The sequence below is a fragment of the Cetorhinus maximus genome, chromosome 3, assembly GCF_964194155.1.
Source record: "Cetorhinus maximus chromosome 3, sCetMax3.hap1.1, whole genome shotgun sequence".
In the NCBI taxonomy this organism is placed as follows: Eukaryota; Metazoa; Chordata; class Chondrichthyes; order Lamniformes; family Cetorhinidae; genus Cetorhinus; species Cetorhinus maximus.
In genome coordinates, this window is record NC_135881.1 from 211,394,498 (window position 1) to 211,421,529 (window position 27,032).

Sequence of the window (27,032 nt, forward strand, 5' to 3'; positions counted from 1 at the left end):
CACTTGAATGTCTCCCTGCATCATGGTGCCAGGGTCAGTTTGCTCATCCTCCCTGCTTTTACCTCCAGACAAGCTGCAAGAATTTTGAACCTGTTGGACAAATGCAAGGGCTGAGAGGCTCTTCTATTGCTAACTTCTGGATCCCCACACTTGCCTCACTCGCAGTCTGACTCTCCTGTCACTGAGCACAGACTAGATCTGAAGTACCCAGCCCAAGGGGTGTGACTGCCTCCTGAAACAAAGTGTCCAGATGACTCTCCCCCTCCCTGATGCATCGCAGTGTCTGAAGCTAAGATTCCAACTCATCAACTCAGAGCTGAAGTTCATTGAGATGCAGACACTTACTGCAAGTGTGGGTCCTGTGAATCAAAGTGGTGTCCACCAGCCCCCACATGCTATAGCTACAACACATCACTTGGCCTGCCATCTTTATTGTTTTTTTTATTCATTTACAGGGTGTGGGCTTTGCTGGCTGGGCCAGCATTTATTGCCTATCCCTAGTTGCCCTTGAGAAGGTGGTGATGAGCTGCCTTCTTGAACCGCTCCAGTCCATGTGGTGTAGGTACACCCACAGTGCTGTTAGGGAGGCAGTTCCAAGATTTTGACCCAGCGACAGTGAAAGAACGGTGATATATTTCCAACTCAGGATGGTGAATGGCTTGGAGGGGAACTTCCAGGTGCTGGTGTTCCCATCTATCTGCTGCCCTTGTCCTTCTAGATGGTCGTGGTCGTGGGTTTGGAAGGTGCTGCCTAAGGAGCCTTGGTGAGCTTCTGCAGTGCATCTTGTAGATGGTACACACTGCTGCTACTGTGCGTTGGAGGTGGAGGGAGTGAATGTTTGCAGATGTGGTGCCAATCAAGTGGGCTGCTTTGTCCTGGATGATGTCAAGCTTCTTGAGTGTTGTTGGAGCTGCACTCATCCAGGCAAGCGGGGAGTATTCCATCACACTGCTGACTTGTGCCTTGTAGATGGTGGACAGGCTTTGGGGAGTCAGGAAGTGAGTTACTTGCCGCAGGATTCTTAGCCTTTGACCTGCTTTTGAAGCCACATTTATTCGTATGGCTAGTCTAGTTCCGTTTCTGGTCAATGGTAACCCCCAAGATGTTGATAGCGTGGGATTCAGTGATGGTAATGCCATTGAATGTCAAGAGCGTTGGTTGGATTCTGTCTTGTTAGAGATGGTCATTGCCTGGCACTTGTGTGGCGCAAATGTTACCTGCCACTTGTCAGCCCAAGACTGGATATTGTCCAGGTCTTGCTGCATTTGAACTTGGACTGCTTCAGTATCTGAGGAGTTGCGAATGGTGCTGAACATTGTGCAATCATCAGCGAACATCCCCACTTCTGACCTTACGATGGAAGGAAGGTCATTGATGAAGCAGCTGAAGATGGTCGGGCCTAGAATTAATTAGCTAAAGTTTAGAAATATCACTCAACTGTTATCTGTAGTTATATTAAGTAGTTTAACTAGTTAACTGTAAATTTAATAAAATACTTTTCTCCCCACTACTGGGTTAAACCAATGCCCCCATTTAAAAAGATAAAAAGGATAACATTTAAAAATCACCAACCAATCACACATCTGCTCATCTAATTAATGCCTTTGAACATTCACCATCTGGAGGCTGAGGAACGCTATAAGAAGCAGCATCTCCTTCCCCTCTGCACCAAATTCCCAAGTTAGCACTCATACTTCCAAGTTGTAAGTTTCCAGTGATTAACACCGACTGACTTTCTGTTGATTGACAGACAACTGTCACTGCCAGGTTAAAATCGGCTTTTTAATGAGCACGTAGTTTTAAAGTTCTAAGTCAGAGTCTGACTGCTAATCTACATTATATCTTGAGAAAAATTTAAGAGAGAGATTCCCACCTGCACTAAATTCCCAATTTAGCACTCGGAGTTTGAAGCACTCTCCCCTCAGCTCGCTCTGTGTTCCCACATGTCAACAGTGAACAGCAGTGGGAAAATCTACTCAAGAATTCCAGAAAATTGGAAAATAAACTGTGGTCTGTCCAACACCACCCCATTTTTGTTCTAGTATTTGTTGAGAGATTTAATGGAGCTGTTCATAATTTAATAGGTCACTGGATTAAGTGTTTGTTCAGTATTTTCACATCAAGACCAGCATTGTGTCATTCCATCAGAGGTAAATTTACTTTGAATTATATATCATTTGTCGCCCTATGGCATAGACTCATCATCTCCCCGACAGCCATCATTACTTTTCATTATAGCACCCCCAGATATTCTCATTTGTCTGAACCGCTCCCATTGTCCTCACCTGCTGCATTCCTCAATCCACCTCACATGGGCAACAGTTACAGTTGCTTCCTCATGTCCATCTCTTGGTTTCTGTTCCTATTCCTTTCTGCTTTTTCTTCAAGTCCGAAATTCGTGGAGCTCAACCTCAGTCAGTGTTTCATGTTTCGCTAGGTGATTAACTCCCACAGTGTAACAAGCTGTAACAGTTTGTTTCTTCACTTCCATCACATTCAGAAGTATTTGTAATAATAATTTATTTAGAAATGTGAAAATACTATTTTCCCATTTAAGTTAAGAAACACCAGTGAGAATGTTAAATCAAAAATACATTCGTCAATGATTTTACAGAATTCTGGTTTTAGTTCTGAACACTTCCTGCATACGATGAACAAGTGAACAAACAAACCTGTGAATTAGGAGCAGGAGAAGGCCAGTCGGCCCCTCGAGCCTGCCCCACGATTCAATGGCCAGAATTTTTGGCTCTGCGAGAGTGGGCGGGGCCCACTTGCCGAGCGGGGTGACGTTGGGTGGGCCTCCTGACGTCACCGCGCGAGATTTAGATTTCCAGTTCAGCGGGCGCACACCCGAGTCGACTGCACGCCCACCGAACTGCCAAAGGCCTGTTAAGGTCATTTAAAAATTAATTAAACTAATAGACTGAACTGACTGTCCAACCTTAAGGTTGGTGGGGGGGGCAAAGAGCCCAGGCGGCCTTCGTATTTTTCATGAAACCTCATCCACGGGTTGGCTGAGGTTTAATGAAGTGTTTACAAATTGAATAAAAATTTTTATAAAAATTCATTGACATGTCCCAGCTCATATGTCGCTATCACATGAGGGGACATGTCTTAAATTCTTTTCTTTTTTTCATTTAGATTTTTAAAACTTAAACTAATCTCCCTGAGGCACCTCTGTGCTCAGAGCTCCCGGACACAACTCACGCTGAGTGAACCTTAGTTGGCCTGTCCACGTAAAATGGCAGCGCTGACCAAATCGGGAGCACCAATCGGGTCTGCGCCCACCCTCACACAATCCCCCTGATGGGGGGAAATTCTCCCCAATAGGATCATGGCTGATATGAATGTAACCTCAACCCCAAATTCCTGCCTACCCCCCAATAACCTTTCACCCCCTTGTTAATCAAGAATCTATCTAGCTCTGTCTTAAAAATATTCAAAGGCTCTGCTTCCACCACCTTTGAGGAAGAGAGTTCCAAAGGCTCACAACCATCTGAAGGAAAAAAATTCTCCTCTTAAATGAGCGACCCCTTATTTTTGAACAGTTACCCCTAGTTCTAGATTCTCCCACAAGAGGAAACATCCTCTCCACATCCACCCTGTCAAGACCCCTCAGGACGCAATATGTTTCATTCAAGTCACCTTTTACTCTTCTAAACTCCAGTGGATACAAGCCTAGTCTGTCCAACCTTTCTTCATAAGACAACCCGCCCATTCTAGGTATTAGTCTGGAAAACAATCTCTGAACTGCTTCCAATGCATTTCCATCCTTCCTTAAATAAGGAGACCTATACTGTACACAGTACTCCAAATGTGGTCTCACCAGTGCTCTGTACAACTGAAGCATAGCCTCCTTACTTTTGTAATCAATTCCCCTCCTAACAATAAATGATAACATTCTATTAGTTTTCCTAATTACCTGCTGTACCTGCATACTAACCTTTTGTGATTCATGCACTCGGACACCCAGATTTTTTTATTCATTTACGGGATGTGGGCTTCACTGGCTGGGCCAGCATTTATTGCCCATCTCTAACTGCCCTTAAGAAGGTGGCGGTGAGCTGCCTTCTTGAACCGCTGCTGTCCATGTGGTGTAGGTACACCCACAGTGCTGTTAGGGAGGGAGTTCCAGGATTTTGACCCAGCGACAGTGAAGGAACGGCGATATATTTCCAAGTCAGGATAGTGAGTGACTTGGAGGGAAACTTCCAGGTGGTGGTGTTCCCATCTGTCTGCTGCCCTTGTCCTTCTAGATGGTAGTGGTCATGGGTTTGGAAGGTGCTGTCTAAGGAGTCTTGGTGAATGCCTGCAGTGCATCTTGTAGATGGTACACACTGCTGCCACTGTGCGTCGGTGGTGGAGGGAGTGAATGTTTGTGGATGTGGTGCCAGTCGAGCGGGCTACTTTGTCCTGGATGGTGTCGAGCTTCTTGAATGTTGTAGGAACTGCACTCATCCAGGCAAGTGGGGAGTATTCCATCACACTCCTGACTTGTGCCTTGTAGATGGTGGACAGACTTTGGAGAGTCAGGAGGTGAGCTACTCGTCGCAGGATTCTTAGTCTCTGCCCTGCTCTTGTAGCCACAGTATTTATATGGCTAGTCCAGATCCCTCTGAATCTCAGACTTCTGCAATCTCTCGCCCTTTAGATAATAAGTTATTTTTCATTCTTCCTACCAAAATGAATAATTTCACATTTGCCCACATTATACACAATTTGTCAGATCTTTGCCCAAACACTTAATCTATCTATGTCTCTTTGTAACCTCCTTATGTCCTCTTCATAATTTATTTTCCCACCTATCTTTGTGTCATCAGAAAATTTTGCAACCATTCTTTTGGTCCCTTCATCCAAGCCATTTATATAAAATGTAAAAAGTTGAGGCCCCAGCACTGATCCCTGTGACACACCACTCATTACATCCCGCCAACCAGAAAATGACCCATTTATGATAACTCTCTGTTTCCTGTTAGCCAGCCAATCTTCTATCCATGCCAACATGTTACGCCCTACACCACGAGTTTTTATTTTCTGCAATAACCTTTGACATGGCACCTTATCAAATGCCTTCTGGAAATCTAAGTACAGTACATCCACCGGTTCCCCTTTATCCACAGCACATGTGACTCCTTCAAAGAACTCCAATAAATGTGTTAAACTTGATTTCCCTTTCAGAAAACCATGTTGACTCTGCCTGATTGCCTTGAATTTTTCTAAGTGCCCTGTTATAACGCCTTTAACAATAGCTTCTAACATTTTCCCTATGACAGATGTTAGGCTAACTGGCCTGTAGTTTCCTGCTTTCTCCCTCCCTTGTTGAATAAAGGAGTTACATTTGCTATTTTCCAATTTAATGGAACCTTCCCCAAATTTAGGGAAGTTTGAAAAATTAAAACCAGTGCATCAACTATCTTACTAGCCCCTTCTTTCAAGACCTTAGAGTGAAGTCCATCCGGACCTGGGGATTTGTCAGCCCACAGCCCCAACAATTTGCTTAATACCACTTCCCGGTGATTGTAATTTTCCCAAGTCCCTCCCTCCCTTCCATTTCCTGATTTACAGCTATTTCTGGGATGTTATTTACACCCTCTATAGTGAAGACTGAAGCAAAATACCTGTTTAAATCATCCACCATCTGCCTATTTCCATTACCAATTCCCCTACGCACTCTCTATAGGACCAACACTCAATTTGTTAACTCTTTTCTTATTTAAATATCTATAGAAACTCTTACTACCCGTCTTTATATTACTGACTAGCTTTTTCTCTTACTCTAATTTTCCCCCATTAATCTTATTGTCTTTCTTTGCTGTTCTTTATATTCTTTCCAATCTTCTGACTTGCCACCCACCTTTATGTAATTATTTGCTTTCTTCTTTAAGTTTGATGCTGTCTTTAACTTTTTTAGTTAACCACAGATGGTGGGCCCTCCCCTTGGAATGTTTCTTTCTCACTGAAATGTACATAGTCTGTGTATTCTGAAATATCCCTTTAAATGTCTGCCACTATAAGACCCATCCCTTAACCTCAATTGCCAGTTCACTTTAGCTGGCTCTGATTTCTTGCCCTCATAACTGCCCTTATTTAAGTTTAAAATACTAGTCTTGGGCGCACTTGTTTCTCTCTCGAAATGAATGTAAAATTAAATCATATTATAATCGCTGCTGCCAAGGGGAACCTTCACTAAGAGGTTATCAATTAATCCCATCTCGTTGCTCAGTACCAGGTCTAGTATAGCCTGCTCTCTGTCTGGCTCCAGAACGTGCTGTTCTAAGAAACTATCCCGAATATGAACTCCTCATCTACGCTATCTTTGCCCATCTGAATTTTCCAGTCTATATGTAGATCAAAATCCCCCATGATAATCGCTGTACCTTTCTGGCAAGCACCCATTATCTCTTCTTTTATATTCTGTCCTACAATGTAGTTACAATTAGGGGCCTGTACACCACTCCCACAAGTAACTTCTTGCCTTTATCATTTCTCATCTCAACCCAAACCACTTCTACGTCCTGCTTTCCTGAACTTAGGTCATCCCTCCTTCATCATCAATTAACAGAGCCATCCCTCCATCTTTTCCTAACTTGTTGACCTTCCTAAATGTCACATATCCTTCAATATTCAGGTTTCAATCTATGTCATCCTGTAGTCATGTCTCTGTATTGGCTGTCATGTCGTACTTATTTTTTTCTATTTGTGCTATCAGTTTATCTATTTTTTTTTTTTTCGAATGCTATAAGCATTTAGATACAGAGCCTTTAGTTTTGTCCTTTTATTATTTTTGTAGCATCTCATCTTATCTGCTCGAATTACTCTTAGATCTGTACCCTCTGTCTCGTCCTGTCATGGTCTCTTTATCATTTCCAATATTAATAATTTTCAGACCCAGGTGTTTCACTGGGGGCTCCCAGAAGTTCAGTGGAATCCACCAAAAAACAAAAGCTATTTAAATGTGTCAGATCTCTGATAATACCTGATTTTCCAAGAAGCTTTTTTCATTCACCCTTTACTTAGCCAATGTTGTCAGGGAAATGCCCAGGGTGTAGAGGGGCATCCTGTCATAGGCATCCCCACCTCCTCAGCTTAGTTCAAACTCAGTATAGAACTGGAGAGGGGTATTTAAAGTGAGATGAAGCATGCCAGCCTCCAGACAGGCCCCACATTGGCCTCACAAGGGCAATCATGGGGCAGGGATGCCGGGTGTTTCTTGAGCAGGTGGGTAGTACAGGGTGTTACTGAAGCAGATGAAATGTGTTGGAGTGCTGCTTGGGCAGTGGGATGTGCTTGAATGCTGGTTGCATCTATTTGCCCCGTGTGTTTGAGATGCCCTCCAGTCAACCCTGTAACAGCCAATAGGTTGTGTAACTGTTGGCATTCCAACATAGAATTCAAAATGAAATATCCTTCTTGCAAAAAAACAATAAAATAAACAAAGAATGGGGGATACAGGAATAACTATTTCACCTTGAGCAAGACAGAATGTTAGACCTCCCAATTTTTGAGACGAAAAAACAAAGCTCAGGAACCTCGACTCAGACCCGAATGGAGAGTTTCTGGGAAAAGAAATGGCCGAAAGCTTTAGTAGAAAGAAGTAAATATTATACAATTATTGTTAAATTAGCAGAAGAAGGTGAGCAGCTCTTCTCCTGTCACACTGTACAGACTAGGTTCTGTTGGCTTCTTTCCTTTTGAAATAAAACACAGAAATTTGCAAAAGTCATTTTGTAGTTCACATTTTGTAAAATGCTTCATTTGAAAGTGACAATCACTCACCAATAAATAGGTTCAATTTAGAGACACTAACTAAAAGATCTGTGTCCTTTTTCACTGTTAATATGTCATTATCCATTACAAGGGCATTTTCTAAAACATTACATTTCATTTTTTTCTTTCCTTATTCAATATAACACAATATATTCTTAGCCTTGGCATACTTTCTCCAGATCAACAGGGATGAATGGGGTAGCTGTGAACACACAAGTATGTTTACACCTGTGCAGATGAATGCAGACAGATTTTTTGCAGTGAATGCCTGTAGTCATGCATTTACCCCACTTCCTATTCATCAAATCTTCCTGAGTATACAAAAGTTGCATTTATACAGTACCTTTCATGGCTGTAGGATGCCCCAAAGCATATTACAGTCAATAAAGTACTTAGGAAGTGTATTCAACATCCAATTTGTACACTGCAAGACCCCACAAACAGCATTGAAATAAATGACTAGCCTGTTCTATGCACAACAACAACACAGATGTCAGATATATTAAATTAGTTTGACCTCTGCAGAATGCTAAAAAAAACTATGACTAGATTCAATTACAGGTACTTAAGTCCCCTTGGGGTTGGGGGAGAGGAATGATTCATCCAATTATAATGTCACTCCAGCGCTTCTTAGGCATTTTTACTTGTGCCTTTGAGTTCTTCTATCATAGTCTATCTTAATCAGCACTGACCAAGGAAATAGTTTTGCACATTTAAGCTAATTAAATGCTAACATTGCAGCTGTTATGAATGCGAAACAGCTATAAGGCAGTTATGTTTTAAAATGTTTCTTTTAATTTAAATGAAATAGAATTTCCTGAGTAGGAGGCTGATAAACATACTAAAGTCCACCTGAAGACAGACCCATGTAATCTGGTTGTTATGGGGAAAGGGACGCAAACAAAAAAACACTATTGAAAAGCAAGTGACATTTTTCACACATGGAAGCAAAAGATGAACAGCTGTTCCTCTTGGCATAGAGACAGGCAGACACAGAGACAAAGCGTCAAAGGAATCACTACTGTGTGTCTCAGGCAACAATCACTGCTATGAAGAGCAGAGGAAAATATATTTTTATGTTAGCAACCAAGCAGGATGCTGGTGAGAACTGATCCTCTATTCAAAGAGACAAGACTTGTGGAGATTTTAGAAGCAAGGAGTCACTGGAGTGGCCTTGCTGCTAGAAGTTGATTCAGGGATACTCAGAAGGTTGAATGGAATGATTTTCAAAGGGCACTGGAAGACGCAACCTGGCATTACAAGGAGAAGCTGAAATACAGGACGAGCTTGGATCCTAAACTTTAAGGTTGCAGGTCTGCTGGAAGCACGGCATAAAATAAAAGGTGTCACAAAGAATATTTTGTATGTGCTTGTCAGTTGATGAGGAAGTACCTATTCTTTAGTTTGGCTTTATGCTCCAATTTAAATTACTTTTTTTTCCTTTACTGGGATGTGGGCGTCACTGGCAAGGCCAGCATTTGTTGCCCATCCCTAATTGCCCTTAATAGGCCATTTCAGAGGGCAGTTAAGAGTCAACTATATTATTGTGGGTCTGGAGTCACATGTAGGCCAAACCAGGTAAGGACAGCAGATTTCCTTCCCTAAAGGACATTAGTGACCTAAATGGGTCCTTATGATAACTTCATGATCACAATTGCTGAGATTAGCTTTCAATTCCAGATTTATTAATTGAATTTTAATTCCACCAGCTGCCATGGTGGGATTTGAACCTGTGACCCTATAGCATTAGCCTGGGTCTCTAGATTACTAGTCCAGTGACATTACCACTACACCATCATTTCCCCTTGTTTAATACAGAAAAAGTCTTAAAAAGTGAAATGTTGTCCTTTGGTCCTTTCTGTTGGTCATTGGGAAATTCATCTCTTTTTTTAAAGGTTACTGATCTCTACGGGGATTGTAGCACAGCAATATTTGTTAATAAATCAAAATGTGGTATTTTAATCTTGTATTAATAATTTTTAAAGCCATACTTGAAATGCTGTGCGAATACTGTTCAAGGAAAAGTGACAAAGATAATGTCAGCACCTTCAGTTTAGAGTTACAATGAATGGCCTCATAGAAACAAACTTGTTTCGTTGGAAATCGAGAAGCTTGCACTGAGACAGATGGAATGATTCAGCTGAAGGCTGAGGTGCCTCTCCAAAGGAGTTGGGAAAATATCATGGGATGTCCTGCGAGGTCTGTGTGCATAATCCATATTCTGGCCACGAGGAAGCCTCTGCCAGTGAACATCGGCCGGGCAAGTTTGCAATTGCTTTGGCTAAAACATGGATAACAATTTGTCCAAAGTAAATTATGATCTGTAGACAAAGCAAAAGAATGATTGATAATTTCAACTGCTCTAGATGACACGGTAGTAAAATCAAAACAGTAATGACTGTCCTTCAAACATTTCCTCTGTTAATGAATTAAGATTCACATTTGGTCAGCCCTTTATAGATTCATCTTTTTCTTGGAAAAGAGGATTCGAATATGATTGCTATTAACAGAAGATCAGAAAACAGGTGCTTTGCATCTAAGTTACCCATATACAAAATCAGTATAATAACAGCAAACAATTTTTATTAATAGCACACAATTGATAGGGCAGCAATTTTGAGCCCTCATTTTATTTCAACTGCATTGACTGATATTCTGTTGTGTCTATGATGACAAAGTTACTTTTTTACATAAATTCTTGGGATGTGAGAATCACTGGCAAGGCCAACATGTATTGCCTATTCCTAGTTGCCTGAGATGGTGATACATTTCAGAGGGCAGTTATGAACCCCCCACATTGGTGAGGGGCTGGATTCAAATTTAGTTGGGTCCAGGTAAAGACATCAGGTTTCCTTTCCTAAGTCATTGGTGAGGGAGTTGGATTTTAATAACAATCTGACAGCTTCATAGTCTTTTTTACTGATAGCTTTGCTGGGAGGGTGTTTTCCCTCATGGGGAAATCTAAAACTAGGGAGCACAGTTTCAAAATCAGTGGTTTCCTATTTAAGACAGGGATGGGGAGGAATTGCTTCTCTCAGAGAATCATGAATCTATGGAATTCTCTACCCCAGAGAGCAGTGGGGGTTGAGTCAGTGATTATATTCAAGGCTGAGTTTCACAGATATTTGATCTATAGCCAAGGTCAGGTCATGATCTTATTGAATGATGGAGCAGGCTTGAGGGGCCAAATGGCCTACTCCTGCTCCTAATTCCTATGTTTTTATGTTCTGGTGTCCTCGAAGGAACTATCCTTTATCACCTCCTAATTCTTATCCACATGCTGTCCTCGTCAACATCACCTGAAAGCACATCTTTGGTTTTCACATAAATTCTGAAAATGCCCAGCTCTGACTCACCACCGCCTCTCTTGACTCCTCTACTACTCAAAGTTGTCAGGCTGCTTGTCCAACATCCAATGCTGCATGAACAAAAATTTCCTCCAACTAAATATTAGGAAGACCAAAGCTATTCTCTTCATCAACCACCACAAACTCCATTCACTAATCACCAACTCCACCCCTCTCCTTGGCAACTGTCTGAGGCTGAACTAAACTGTTCACAGCTTGGGGCAGGATTTGTAGGTCAGTGTGTGGGTGTGATCGGTGCACCCAGAACTGTCCGGGATACAGAAGACTAACCGCAGTCAGCTGCTGGGGTGGGGGTAGGGGGGGCGGTCAGAGGGCAGGCGCTGATGTAAGTGCGGCACAGGCAAGCACTGAATGAAAGCTCCCTGAAGACAGAGAGCTGCCTCAGGGAACTGAAGACTTTCAAACCAATAAATAACGTTTTTAAAATCCCAAAAGAAAATGTCCACACATCAGAATCAGTCACCTGAACAAATACATGATCAAAATTCTGTCCATACGTCTCTTTTTTTAATTTAATAACAGAAACCCCATTCCGCCCTCAGATAAGGTTTAATGAAAAATACTAAAGATGACCACCTGGTCGATTCACCCGTCTGCCAACCGTAAGGTTGGACGAACCATGAAAAATGAAAGACAACTACAACTTTAATGACACTAATAGGCCTCTTAATAGTTGGCGGCCACGCTTCTGACTTTTGTGGCGCCCACCAACCAAAATATAGCGCGAGCGCGGGATGACGTCGGGATGCCCACCTGACATTATCTTGCATGGTTTCACGTCCAATCAGGTCTCCACCATAAAAATTCTGTCCTTGGTATTGTATTTGACCCATATTCTCACCTTTGTAACATCACCCAACTCCATCCTCCATCAGCTCATCTACTGTTGAAACCCCAATCCATGCCATTGATTTGACGTTTCTAACACATTTCCTGGCTGGCCTCCCACATTCTACTCTCTTTAAATTTGAGGTCATCCAAACTTCTGCTGCCCATGTCCTACCTCACACCAAGTCCCCTTCATCCATCACCCCTATACTTAATGACCTACACTGGCTCCCGGTCAAGCAATGCCTTGATTTAAAAATTCTCATCCTTGTTCTCAAATCCCTGTAACATCTGCCAGCGTACAACCATTCAAAATATCTACTTTAATTCTGGCCTCTTGCACATCGCCAATTTTGATCAATCCAACATTGATGACCGTGCCTTCAGCTGCCAAAGCCCTCAGCTCAGGATTCCCTCCCTAAACCTCTCCACCTCTCTATCTCTCCCTCTTCCATTAACATGCTCCTTAAAATCTACCTCCTTGACCAAGCTGTTGTTCATCTGCCCTAATATCCCCTCATGTGATTTGGAGTCAATTTTGTTTCATAACTCTCCAGCAAAATGCCTTCTGATAACTATGCTCAGATGCTATATAGAAGCAAGTTGTTGTTGCTGTTCCCATTAAATGCTCCTGCTTCACCTGCAGTTAATCCACCCCATTGAGAGTCTCTCTCAGATCCCTGATCCATGTAAAAATGACAGAGTCAAAATATTTTGTGTTTTTCTCTTGGAGCGCAAGGATCCCATGTGCTAAAACAGGTCAGATCTCAGAAAGTGTAAGCATGTTTCCAGCTGTAAATCAGGTGGGAATGGAGTCAAAGGGGCATGGATTGGCACCCCATCCACAAACATTCACTCCCTCCGCCACCGATGCACAAGGGCAGCAGTGTGTACCATCTACAAGATGCACTGCAGCAACTCCTTCGATAGCACCTTCCAAACTCACGACCACTACCATTTAGAAGGACAAGGGCAGCAGATAGATGGCAACACCACCACCTGGAAGTTTCCCTCCAAGCCACTCACCATCCTGACTTGGAAATGTATCACCGTTCCTTCACTGTCGCTGGGTCAAGATCCTGGAACTCCCTCCCTAACAGCACTGTGGGTGTACCTACACCACATGGACTGCACCGTCACCTACATCCCACAAATGAATAAAAAAAGACTTTCCTTGATTACCCTGTGCCTTTCTAAGTGACATTTTATCCTGTTTCTCAGTATTGAATCCAATAATTTGCCCACTTACCGATGTTAAACTGACTGGCCTGTAATTATTCAGTCTATCTCTCTCTCCATTTTAAACAAAGGTACAGCATTAACCGTCCTCCAATCCTCAGGTGCCACAGGTGTATCCAGTGAGGATTGGAAAATGATGGCCAGAGCATTCACTATTTCCTCCCTGGCTACTTTTAACAGTCTAGGGTACATTTCATCCAGCCTTGGTGATTTACCCATTTTCAAGGATGCTAATCCCCTTAATGCTTTCTCGCTCCCTATTTTTATCACTTCCAATATTTCACACTCCTCCTCCTTAACTACAATGTCTGCATTATCTCCCTCTTTTTTGAAGACAGACACAAAGTATTCATTAAGAGCCATACCCACATCCTCCACCTCTCCCACCTTCTCTCCATAACACTGCACATTCTTGCTTTTCACTTAACAGTCCAATTCCCTCTTGAAAGCCTCGATTGATCCTCCCTGCACCACACTCTCACACTCTCAGGCAGCACAGTCCAGATCCTAATCACTCACTGTGTGAAAACATTTCTCCTCACGTTGCTGTTGCTTCTTTTGCCAATTACTTTAAATCTGTGTGCTTAATGAGCCTCTTGGGCTCATCCGAGGTCTTCCCCCAAGGTTTACTTCCTCCCCTTGCCAGGGTTTGCCAACTGGCACCGACAAGACTCCCAGCCTTACATAATTGACCTAGCTCCACATGCCCAAAGTGCTGGAGTGCTGCTGGCCTCTCTGAGGCTGGACGTCCTGATCTAGAAATGTGAAAATCCTACCTCTAGTCTATTAGTGGCCATGAAGAATATAAGTTAAATGAGACTACGCCTGATTCTGGCCAATATCCTACTCATGGAAGAAAACGTTCACTTAAGACTTTAGTGATTATGTTACAAAGTGAACTATTTTCAGTTGGTGAACATTTTTTTCACCTCATTGAATATGACTGAGTGCATTGTTAAATTAATAAATTAACAGAAGTTAGAATGTGTAATAGTGTCACAGGTGAAGTTAAATGTTCACATTATGTTTAACTTTATTGTTTACACTTTTGGAACCATTGAAGCACACCATGTGCCTCATTTGCTAAGAAGAGAGAGGTGTAGTGTATTGAAAATTACATTGTGCATTTTGTCCACTTGAGACACAACTGACCAACTAGCCTCTTCTGTGCTGTAGCAATTCCCAGATTCTACCTGAGGTGCCGATGTCAGAATTGGATTCAATGCTCTGAAATGCCATTTTCAGTGCTTTGTAGATAGGCGCATTTTGGGTGATAATTTGTGAACCACACTTAGCAGCGATCATTAATCCTTTTGCATTGATCGCAACAAATGGCTGGATGTCACAGGGGGCTGCTTGCTTCTTGTGTTTCATGTTTATCAATTTCATGTTTTGCTCTGCATTTAATCTCATTCGACCCTTGTGTTCTCGATAGCATTCACGTGTAGGTTGAACATTAGCTCCATGGAGTATCTCAGGAAGACGTGTCCACATAGGATGTGCAAAGATGAATGTTTTTGGAGGCTTTCCAGTAGTTGAGTGAGGAGTCGCTCTGTAATTGTGAAGAAAGCAGAAAACTCCTGCTCCCTCGACTTGCTCTCAGCTGTACCTGTATGTATTATTCTTTTCAAGGTGTGTATAAATCCCTTGACTTCTCCATTAGCTCTTTGCCAATGAGTGCAAACACCAGAGGCGGTGCAAGATGAGCGACTATTTTTAAGTGTGGGAGCAGAGAGTCAGGGCATAGATTTAAAAAGAGCAGGAGCTGGACTCGGGGCTGAAAGCAGCTCAAGGACAGAGCGAGAATTCCGGGGAGACTCAGAGCTGAAAGCAGCACAAGGACAGAGCGAGAGTTCCGGGGAGACTCGGGGCTGAAAGCAGCACGAGGACAGAGCAAAAGGGAGTAACTAATGAGCTTAATCTAAAGGGAAGTCATGGGAGCAGAGCTCGGACCTGTAGTATGCTCATCCTGCGCTATGTGGGAAGTCATGGACACTTCCAGTCTCACTGGCGACCATGTGTGCAGGGAGTTTGTCCAGCTGCAGCTGCTGACTAACCACATTTTGGAGCTGGAGCTGCGGGTAGGTTCACTGTGGAGCACCCATGATGCTGGGATTATCCTGGACAGCACATTCAGTGAGGTGGTCACACTACAGGTAAAGACTGAACAAGTAGAAAGGGAGTAGGTGACCACCAGTTAGAGTAGAGGAAGGCAGGTAGTGCAGGAGTCTCCTGTGGCCGTCCCCCTCTCTAACAAATATACCGTTTTGGATACTATTGGGGGAGACAACTTCTCAGGGGAAAGCAGCAGGAGCCAAGTCCATGGCACCACAGGTGGCTCTGCTGCACAAGAGGGGAGGAAGGAGAGTGGCCGGGCTATAGTGATAGGGGATTCAATAGTAAGGGGAACAGACAGGCATTTCTGTGGCCACAAAAGAGACTTCAGGATGGTATGTTACCTCCCTGGTGCCAGGGTCAAGGATGTCTTGGAGAGGCTGCAGGGCATTCTGAAGGGGGAGGGTGAACAGCCAGTGGTTCTGATACATATTGGTACCAACAACATAGGTAGAAAAATGGATGAGGTCCTGCAAGCTGAATACAGGGAGTTAGGATGTAAATTAAAAAGTAGGACCTCTAAGGTAGCAATCTCAGGATAAATACCAGTGCCACATGCTAGTAAGAGTAAAAATAACAGGATATATAAGATAAATACATGGCTGAAGAAATGGTGTGGAGGGGAGAGATTCAGACTCCTGGGACATAGGGACCAGTTCTGGCAAAGGTGGGATCAGTAAAAACAGGACGGGTTGCATCTGGGCAGGGACGGGACCAACGTCCTCGGGGGTGGGGTGGGGTGTGTGTGTTTGATAGTGCAGCTGGGCAGGGGGATGGGAACCTGAGCAGGGAGACAGAGGAGGGGGAAACAAAGATTGAAATGAAAGGTAGAAAAGTAAGAAGCAAAAGTGGAAGGCAGAAAATACAACGGTGAAAAACAAATGGGGTTATAGTGCAAAATAAAGCTAAGATGACAAGTCTAAAGGCATTGTATCTTAATGTGCAGAGCAGTCGCAATAAGGTAGATGAATTAACAGTGCAAATAGATATAAATGGTTATGGCATGGTTGCAATTACAGAGACATGGCTGCAGGGTGACCAAGGATGGGAACTGAACATCCAGGGGTATTCAATATTTAGGAAGGACAGACAAATAGTGAAAGGAGGTGGGGTGGCACCATTAGTAAAGGAGGAAATCAATGCAATAGTGAGGAAGGATATTGGCTCAGAACATCATGATATGGAATCTGTTTGGGTGGAGATAAGAAACACCAAGGAGCATAAAACATTGGTCGGGGTTGTCTATAGGCCCCCAAACAGTAACAGAGATGTAAGAGAAGGCATTAAACAGGAAATTAGAGACGCATGCTGTAAAGGTACAACTGTAATCATGGGTGACTTTAATCTACATGTAGATTGAACAAACCAAACTAGCAATAATACTGTGGAGGAGGATTTTCTGGAGTGTGTACATGATGATTTTTTAGACCAATATATTGAGGAACCAACTAGGGAGCAGGCTATCCTAGACTGGGTTTTGTGCAATGAGAAAGGATTAGTTAACAGTCTTGTTTTGCGGGGTCCCTTGGGGAAGGCCGGCCATAAAGTGATAGAATTGTTCATTAGGATGGAGAGTGAAGAAGTTGAATCCGAAACTAGGGTCCTGAATCGAAATAAAGGAAACTACGAAGATATGAGGCACAAATTGGCAATGATGGATTGGGGAACCTGTCTGGTGCAAAATTAAAACAGGAAAGGTGGCGCAACCATGGCTTACAAAAGAAATCAAGGATAGTATTAGATCCAAAGAGGAGACATATAAAATTGCCAGCAAGCCTGAGGATTGGGAGCAGTTTAGAATTCAGCAAAAGTGGAGAAAAGGTTGATCAAGAAGGGGAAATGGAATATGAGAGTAAACTTGCATGGAACAAAAAAACTGACTGTAAAAGCTTCTATAAATATGTGAAGAGAAAAAGATTAGCAAAGACAAACATAGGTCCCTTACAGTCAGAAATGGGGAAATTTATAATGGGGAACAAAGAAATGACAGAAAATTGAACACATATTTTGGTTCCATCTTCACAAAAGAGGACACAAATAATTTCCCAAAAATGTTAGGGGACCAAGTGTCTAGTGAGAGGGAGGAATTGAAAAAAATCAGTATTTGTAAAAAAAAATGGTGCTAGAGAAATTAATGAGGTTAAAGGCTGAACATTCCCCAGGGCCTGATAATCTTCATCCCAGAGTACGAAAGGAAGTGGCCCTGGAAATTGGAGGGTAGCAAATGTAATCCCACTATTTAAAAAAGGAGGGAGAGAAAAAGCAGAGAATTACAGACCAGTTAGCCTAACATCAATAGGGGGGGAAAATGTTCGAGTCTATTATAAAAGATGTGGCAACAGAACACTTGGAAAGAATTAACGGGATTCAACAAAGTCAGCATGGGTTTATGAAAGGGAAATAATGCTTAACTAATCTACTGGAGTTTTTTGAGGGTGTAACTAATCGAATAGATAAGGGGAACCAGTGGATGTGGTGTATTTAGATTTCAAGAGGGCTTTTGATAAGGTCCCACATAAGAGGCTAGTGGGCAAAATTAAAGCACATGGGATTGGTGGAAATAAACTGGAATGGATTGAGAATTGATTGACAGAACAGAAACAGAGAGTGGGAATAAATGGGTCTTTTTCCGAATGGCAGGAGGTGACTAGTGGTGTACCACAGTGATCAGTGCATGGGCCCCAGCCATTCGCGATATGTATAAATGACTTGGATGAGGGAACCGAATGCAATGTTTCCAAGTTTGCTGATGACACAAAACTGGGCTGGGTTGTGAGTTATGAGGAGGATGCAAGGAGGCTTCAAGGTGATTTAGACAAGTTGTGTGTGTGGGCAAACACGTGGCAGATGCTGTATAACGTGGATAAATGTGAAGTTATACACATCGGTGTGAAAAACAGAAAGGCAGAGTATTATTTAAATGGTGATATATTGGGAAATGTGGATGTACAAAGGTACCTGGGTGTCCTTGTACACCAGTCAATGAAAGTAAACAGGTAGGTGCAGCAAGCAATTAGGAAGGCAAATAATATGTTGGCCTTCACTGCAAGAGGATTTAAGTTCAGAAGTAGTGATGTCTTACTGCAGTTATGCAGGGCCTTGGTGAGACCACACCTGGAGTATTGTGTGCAGTTTTGGTCTCCTTACCTAAGAAAGGATATACTTGCCATAGAGGGAGTGAAGCGAAGGTTCACTCGCTGAACTAGTCTGATACCGGGGAAGGCAGGACTGTCGTATGATGAGAGATTGGTTTGAATGGGCCTGTATTCACTAAAGTTAAGAAGAATGAGAGGGGATTTGAATGAAATGTATAAAATTCTAACAGGGCTAGACAGACTGGATGCAGGGAGAATGTTTCCCCTGGTTGGGGAGCCTAGAACCAGAGGCCGCAGTCTCAGGATACGGGACAGGCCATTTAGGACTGAGATGAGGAAAAATGTCTTCACTCAGAGGGTGGTCAACCTGTGGAATTCTCCACCACAGAGGCTGTGGAGGCCGGGTCACTGTGTATATTCAAGAAAGAAATTGATAATTTTTAGGATATTAGGGGTATGAAGGGGTATGGAGAGAAAGTGGGAATATGGCTTTGAGATAGAGGATCAGCCATGATCATATTGAATGGTGGAGCAGGCTCGAAGGGCCGAATAACCTACTCCTGCTCCTAGTTTCTATGTTTCTATGGGTGTGATTTTTCGATGAATGGAACTCAGGTCAAGTCTCAAATTTACTGAACTCATCGCTGTTGCATGGGGATCCATTGTCACTTTTCATCGTTTGAGGGATTCCAAACAAGGTCAAAATCCAACTTTGGGATGATTGCTTTCATTGAAGTTGATGTAACAATTCCCACAATTGGGAATCTGCTGGTAGTTATCTGTGACAACAAGCAGCTGTTCACCAGTGGGCAAGTCTAGGAAATCAATGTTAACCTCAATCCACGGCCCTGGAGATAGTCCAGGCATCTTGAGAGGGTCAGAAAGATTTGCCATTGTGGTTGTTTGATGTGGCAAATACTGATTGATTTTGTGCTCTACCTTGTGATCATTTTTTTAAATTCAGTCACAGAATGTGGGCATCACAGGCTAGGCTAACTTTTATTGCCCATCCCTAATTGCCCTTGAGAAGGTGGTGGTGAGCTGCCTTCTGGAACCACTGCAGTCCATGTGATGCAGGTACACCCACAGTGCTGTTAGGGAGGGAGTTCCAGGATTTTGACCCAGCGGCAGTGAAGTGGGAACTGTACCTTTTCCCTAAGGAGTTGTTTGGTTTTAACAATTCCCTGGTGACTTCATGTGCTGCATCTACAACACATTCCCTCAGTAGGTGTGGAATTAAATACGTTTGCTGTGTAACACAAGATCAGATGTGGTTGTGATCTGATGAGCTTATTTCGAAAATTGTGTAAGCCTTGTGGCATTAGAGCGATTCTGTTTGTAAATGGTCACATGATTACATTTTTCAAGTTTCCTGAGTTAGCCATCGTTTATAGTTGTAACACTTCTCCTGGTTTGTAATCGCTTTAATGTTGGCTAGTTTTAGCGACTTTGGCACCAGGTTTAGGCTTACGTATTTAAAATGTTATTCAGTACCCATTTCCTCATGACTGGTATGACTGACTGTCGGCAACAGGTGTCGTGAAAGATAATCCACTAGGCAGAGCTTGCCTGGCTGATACTTAACATGAAACTCATGTCTGAATGGGTAGTTTGTTATATGAATTGTTGAACAAGATTACCAGTGGTCCATGATCATTTATTACCTCAAACCCACTTCCAAACAAGTAGAGATGAAAGTATACGATACCCGAGGTGATCGACAGCACTCCTCTCACTCTGTTTGTCAATCACATTACTTTATGGGTGTTAGCAATCGGCTTGCCATGATTGATGGGTTATTAGCTTCATCTTTCTACATGAGAACTGCACCTAAGCCAACTGGGCTTGCATCTACGACTACCAGGGTCAAAGTAGGCATTTGTGTGATCTGCTGACAATCATTGTATGATCTGGTGTACAGTCTGTTTGTGTGATGTAGTCCACTCCCACTCAGTGGTCTCTTTTGTCAGATCACATAGCAAGGACAGGAATTAAGCAACCACACGATGTGATGAGCCTGAGCAGACTCTGGAATTTTTGTATGTTTATAAGATCTGAAGCATTTTGTGGATCGGGCGATACTCCTTCACTACTGAACATATGGCTAAAGAATTTGATTCCGCTTTCACTGAGCAAGCACATATCTTTGTTCAAGGTGGAATTATATTCTCTAAGACATTATGGACATGCAAGTAGATGTGTCTTGAGTTCAGTTTCAGTGCGAGCATAGATGAGAATGTTATCATTGATGTTCAGTGAGTCTTCAAGTCCTTGAGGCACAGGCTGAATCATGTGCTGAATGACCTCAGCTGCTGAGTTCACACCTAAATTGATCCTCTTGTATGGAAAAAGTTGGATGCGAGTAGAGAACACTGCAAGATGCCTCAATTTTTCTGTAAGTTCAATTTGATGGTAGCCTTCATTGAGATGATGTTTAGCAAGTATTCAGCATCATTTAATCATTTTCATGACATGGGCGATTGTCAATGTCAAGTGTCCCTCTTGTTGTATGGCTTAGTTTGGTGACTGCATATCAACGCACATTCTAATCTGATTCTCTCCCAGGTTTCTTGATGACTTGTATGGGTAGGGTCCTCCCCAACTTTCTCAATAAGGTCAAGGTCAAGTAGATGCTGAAGTTCCTTCTTCTATGTGTCTCTAACACAGCTTCAGTGCATCCCTAAATCTCCAAATTAAAATGCTATCTGCAGAAAGTAGGCAAATACCTTCCAAAATTATCATACCTGAAAGCAATGTTTCCTATTTCTCACCATCCTTGTCACCATTGTAAATTTCTAGGGACAAAACAGTAAGATTCAGCTACATTCAGTAAGTAACAGAACTGCTGCACATACTGTTAACCCTTTATTATCTCTTTTCACCTCCTCTCCAGTACATGCATATATTGGAAGCCTCAAGTTGGCAAAATGCACATTGCAAGTTTCAATACACTACAACAACTCGCCCAATATATGATACGCCCGATGTATGCCACCTGATATACAATTTGCCTGATATTTGACGCACTTGATATATAACATGCTCTATATATGACATGCTCAACACACAGCACATCTGATATGTACCTGATATATGAGCGTACCCAATTTACATTCCACTCAATATTCTATTATATTGAGGTGATTATGGAACAGGGCATATGAGCAGTTGATACTATATTGCATGTTTTTTTGCTGCTCCTTTGCCCCATTTCATCCCCAATTATCTCTGGGAATTCCTATAATAGAGCCTGTTAATTGCACTAATTGCATGTTTGACAACATCAGCTATTAAATTTTAATGTACTGCTAAGCTAAATATAGCTCACACTCTTTTATTGACAATAGCTGGTAGCTGCAGTGCTCAGATTCAAAACTCTACACACCATTTAGGCTGTAAAAATAGAAATGTGACATCTGTTCACATTGTACAATATGTAGACTCGTTCCTCAAGAGATGCTGGGCCAACACATTAACTGCCTCAATCTACCTCAAAGCAAATCATTCTGCCTACTGTGTGCTTGAGTGATAGTGCCTCTGGTGATCTGTGGGAAAGGAGTAGAATTCAGCTTTTGCCCTCAAACCATGTAAATAACGCACTCTAATCAGTTTGAAGAATGCCCCCTGAGACAAGCACTCTTAAAGAAGTGGGAACTAACATGGGCTGAATGTTCAAATTTCACTCTAATGATAATGCTCAGTGGAGGAAAATTGTTTATTTTTCAAAAAATCTAAGGTCACATGAATTTCTGTTACAGGATGTAATCACATCAGTTAAGCTTCTCTTGACCACTGATATCCCAGGCAGTACATGCTATCAACCCACAACAATATACACTTTCATATTCACAATTAGCACCCAGGTTGCAGGTGGCACTTGCTTACACAACCCAAAAACCACAATATTCATTTAACATTGCAGTGCATTTGTAGTTAAACCGAGGCCCCATCAGATCTCTAAAAGACCCCATGTTACTATTTCAAAGAACAGTGGAATTCTTCTAAGACCCCGGCCGATATTTAACACTCAACCCACAACACTAAAACAGATTATCCCGAGTTTATTGCATATTGAGTGTGGGAGCTTGCTGTGCATAAATTGGTTACCATTTTTCTTACATTACAACTGTGATTGCACTTGCCATTTTGTATAGCCTTATTGACCTGTGTCGCTTTGTGCATCTATACCCGCACAGTTCCCGATGTTCCACTACTTATTTTCCAAGTAATATGTGATCTACATATTTTTCATACCAAAATGTAATTCCTCTTAGTTATCTGTACTGGATTTAATTTGCCAATTATACATCCATTCTGCAAGGTATTTACTTTCATCTTTAATTTGTTGCAGTTTTCCTCCATATTAATGACCTCTCCCTGTTATCTCTTCAAAAAATTCAATGAGGTCAGTCGAGTATGACTTTTCCTTTTGGAATCCATGTGATTATTAATTAATTAATTATATTTTTCTCTTCTCTCCTTTAGGAGGGGTTCCATTATCTGTGCTACCACTGATGTAAAGCTGATTGATTAATAATTCTCTAAGCATATTCTACCTCCCTTTTTAAATATACCTACAATGTTAGCTATCTCCCAGTGCACTGATATTACACCTTTTCCAAATAAATGATTAAAAATGTGCAATAGTGCCTCTACTATCTCTCCCCTAGATTATTTTAAAAAGCATGGATGCAATCATCAGGAGCAGGAGCTTTACCCTCTTTGAGTTTACTTACAGTTTCTACTCCCTTTAATTGAAATACAGTTATATCATTTCTCATCTTATCTTCCAATGTCATATCTACCTGATATATCTCCCCGGTAAATACTGAAGCAAAACAATGCTTTAATATTTCTGCCCTTTCATTATCATTGCTACCTGGCTACTTTACAAAATTATTATTTTTATTATTAAAATTGACAAGGTTTTATCCTGACTAACTATGACTCATACCAGAGGAATTTCCAACCTTCAGAAACCAACTTGTTATCTTTAAAGAGGTGCTCATACCCTCTGTAACTGCCAACAATCAGATTCCAAAGAAATGCACCAACCCCCTTTGCGTTTCAAAGACAGAGTGCCAGCCAACAGAGAGGGTATATCCACAAAGGATGAGAGAGACCCTGACTCCTCTATTAAACACCTCAAGATTCCAGACCTGGGAAAATACATCCTTTGACCAAGACCCAAGAGAAGAAGTGGGAGGTATGTCACATGACCCTCCCCCCCAAGCGGCTAGAACCTGTATTATTGCCGTGTGGAACTGAACCCAGGCAGCCTGTCATGTTATCATGTAACAGGTTACAGCAGGAAGAGCTCTGTCCAGTAAAGTGCCTGGCCTTCATCTACATTATGAACTACTGGAACATTGGAATTTCTATATATGTTTTCCTTCAGGACTAATTCATCTCTACATGGCTTCTTCCATGGAGGAGGTCCTCACTTCTGGAAAGCCGGATCACCCTGCAGCGGTTTAAGCTCACTAACCTCTGGAGGAATATGGCACTGGACCTTTGATCCTGTACTCTGGACTCACTTGAAATCATAACTCTGATTTTTATTGTGGTCTTGCCCTGTACCCCTTTCTTTCCCTTATCCCTCTTTTATTGTATGAGTACAAAAAGGGGCGGACGTTGTGAAACCCCTTCTCGCGTTTTATGTGTGTGTAAAATAGCCCAACCCTCTTATTTTATCTTACCACGAGTTGGCTGTGGGGTTATTAATAGAGGATTGGGTCACTCCAAACTGAAGGGTTGGGGAAACTACGCCATCGTTTATAAAGGGGGAAATCAGAAATCAAAAACACCTCTGTTTATGGACGGGTAGTGGGAGGAGAAATCAGGGCCATTAAATTAATCCCTCCTCCGGTCCATAACACAATGCCAACTTTCCTTTTGCATTCATTCACGGGATGTGGGCTTCGCTGGCTAGGCCAACATTTATTGCCCATCCTAGTTGCCCTTGAGAAGGTGGTGATGAGCTGCCTTCTTAAACCGCTGCATTCCATGTGGTGTAGGTACACCCACACTGCAGTTAGGGAGGGAGTTCCAGGATTTTGACCCAACGACAGTGAAGGAATGGCGATATATTTCCAAGTCAGGATGGTGTGTGACTTGGAGGGGAACTTCCAGGTGCTGGTGTTCCCATCTATCTGCTGCCCTTGTCCTAGATGGTTGTGGTTGGGGGTTTGAAAGATGCTGTCTAAGGAACCTTGGTGAATTCCTGCAGTGCATCTTGTAGATGGTACACACTGCTGTTACTGTGCGTCGGTGGTGGAAGGAGTGAATGTTTGTGGATGGGTTGCCAATCGAGCGGGCTGCTTTGTCCTGGATGGTGTTGAGCTTCTTGAGTGTTGTGGGAGCTGCACTCATCTAGGCAAGTGGGGAGTATTCCATCACACTCCTGACTTGTGCCTTGTAGATGATGGATAGACTTTGGGGAGTCAGGAGGTGAGTTATTCTCTGCAGAATTCCCAGCCTTTGACTTGCATTTATAGTCAGAGTATTTATGCGGTTGGTCCAGTTTAGTTTCTGGTCAATGCTAAGCCCTAGGATTCTGATAGTGGAGGATTCAGCGCTGGTAATATCATTGAATGTCAAGGGGAGTTGGCTAGATTCTCTTTTGTTGGACATGCTCTTTGCCTGGCACTTGTGTGGCGCAGGTCTTACTTGCCATTTATCAGCACAAGTCTGAATATTGTCCAGGTCTTGCTACATATGGACGTGGACTGCTTCAGTATCTGAGGAGTTGCAAATTGTGATGATCGAACATTGTGCAATCATAAATGAACATCCCCACTTCTAACCTTATGATGGAAAGAAGGTCATTGGTGAAGCAGCTGAAGATGGTTGGGATGAGGACACCACCCTGAGGAACTCCTGCAGTGATGCCCTGTAACTGAGATGATTGACCTCCACCAACCACAACCATCTTCCTTTGTGCTGGGTATGACTCCAAGCAGCAGAGAGTTTTCCCCCTGATACCCATTGACTCCAGTTTTGCTAGGGCTACTTGACGCCACACTCGGACGAATGTAACCTTGATATCAAGGTCAGCCACTCTCACCTCACCTTGGGAGTTCAGCTCTTTTGTCCATGTTTGAACCAAGGCTATAACAAGGTTCGGAGCTGAGTGGCCCTGGCGGAACCCAAACTGAGTGTCAATGAGCAGGTTATTGCTAAGCAAGTGCCGCTTGATAGCACTATTGATGACACCTTCCATCACTTTACTGATGATTGGGAGTAGCTTAATGGGGCAGTAATTGGCCGGGTTGGATTTGTCCAGCTTTTTATGGACAGGACAGACTTGGGCAATTTTCCACATTTCCAGGTAGATTCTAGTGTTGCAGCTATACTAGAAAAGTTTGTCTAGGGGCATGGCAAATTCTGGAGCATGTTGGGAAATAAAGATAGTTTAAGTAAGTTATATTGGCATTTTTAAATGTTAGGAATGAGTTTTATCTTTGAAGTTCTAGTTTAACTTTTATTTCTGTATCTGTGGGTTAAGAAAGGTCAAATTGAGTTTTAGTTTTAAAAAGTGTCTGCATTTCTAATGAGCTTTTTTATGACCGTTGCAGCTAAGTTAAACAAACAAGAGTAGAGAATTGGGTTTTTGCTTAGCTACAGGGATCCAAAGATGCAGATCCCTCCCACAGACATACACACAGAAAAGTTAGAAATTGCAGTTTGATTTTGGAAGCTGTTTAAGTACAGTTGGCTCTGAAAGTTTCTGCCAGGAGGTACTGGAGCAAAGCAGACAGATAGCCAGTTCCAAGCTGAAGAAAACCACCAAAAATCCAAGTAAGTGGAACAGGGGAAAGTCCCAAGTAGATCTTCTAGTCAAAGGAAGGACAGGAACCTGGAAAAGGTCCTGTAAATGAAGTTAAGAGTGAGGGGTAGAGAGAAAGGTTTGAAGCATCAGAATGAAAGAGACAAAAGCTGCAGAAAGCAGATTTAAAATGAGAACAGCTTGCAAAGGGCAAGAAGGTCCAAAGAGACAACTGAAGGTCTGTAAATCTTTGCCATGGGCATGTGAAGCAGTGGTGCACTGTTGATACCTGAGTCAGTGAGAGAGAGTGCATGGAAAACAGCTTGAATGCATGTGGTGACCCAGGGGAGAGGAACATTAGAAGGAGAGTTTGAAACACTGGAGGTGAACCTTTGCGAAAGGTGTTTGAGAGAAAGCATCAGTTTGGGAGAAGATTCCAAGGTGAGGTCTTGGACAGTGGAGATTGGAAACCCTCGTGTGAAAGACAGAGTGCAGTGAGACTGATTGGCTCATACTTACAGAATACTGAGAGGCCTGGATAGAGTGGACATGGGGAAGATGTTTCCACTAGTAGGAGAGACTAGGACCTAAGGGCACAGCCTCAGAGTAAATGGAAGACCTTTTAGAACAGAGATGAGGAGAAACTTCTTTAGCCAGAGAGTGGTGAATCTATGGAATTCATTGCCACAGAAGGCTATGGAGACCAGGTCATTGAGTGTATTTAAGACCGAGATAGCTAGATAGATTGGTAAGGGGATTAGAGGTTACGGGGAGAAGGTGGGAGAATGGGGTTGAGAAACTTATCAGCCATGATTGAATGGCGGAGCAGACTCGATGGGCCGAATGGCCTAA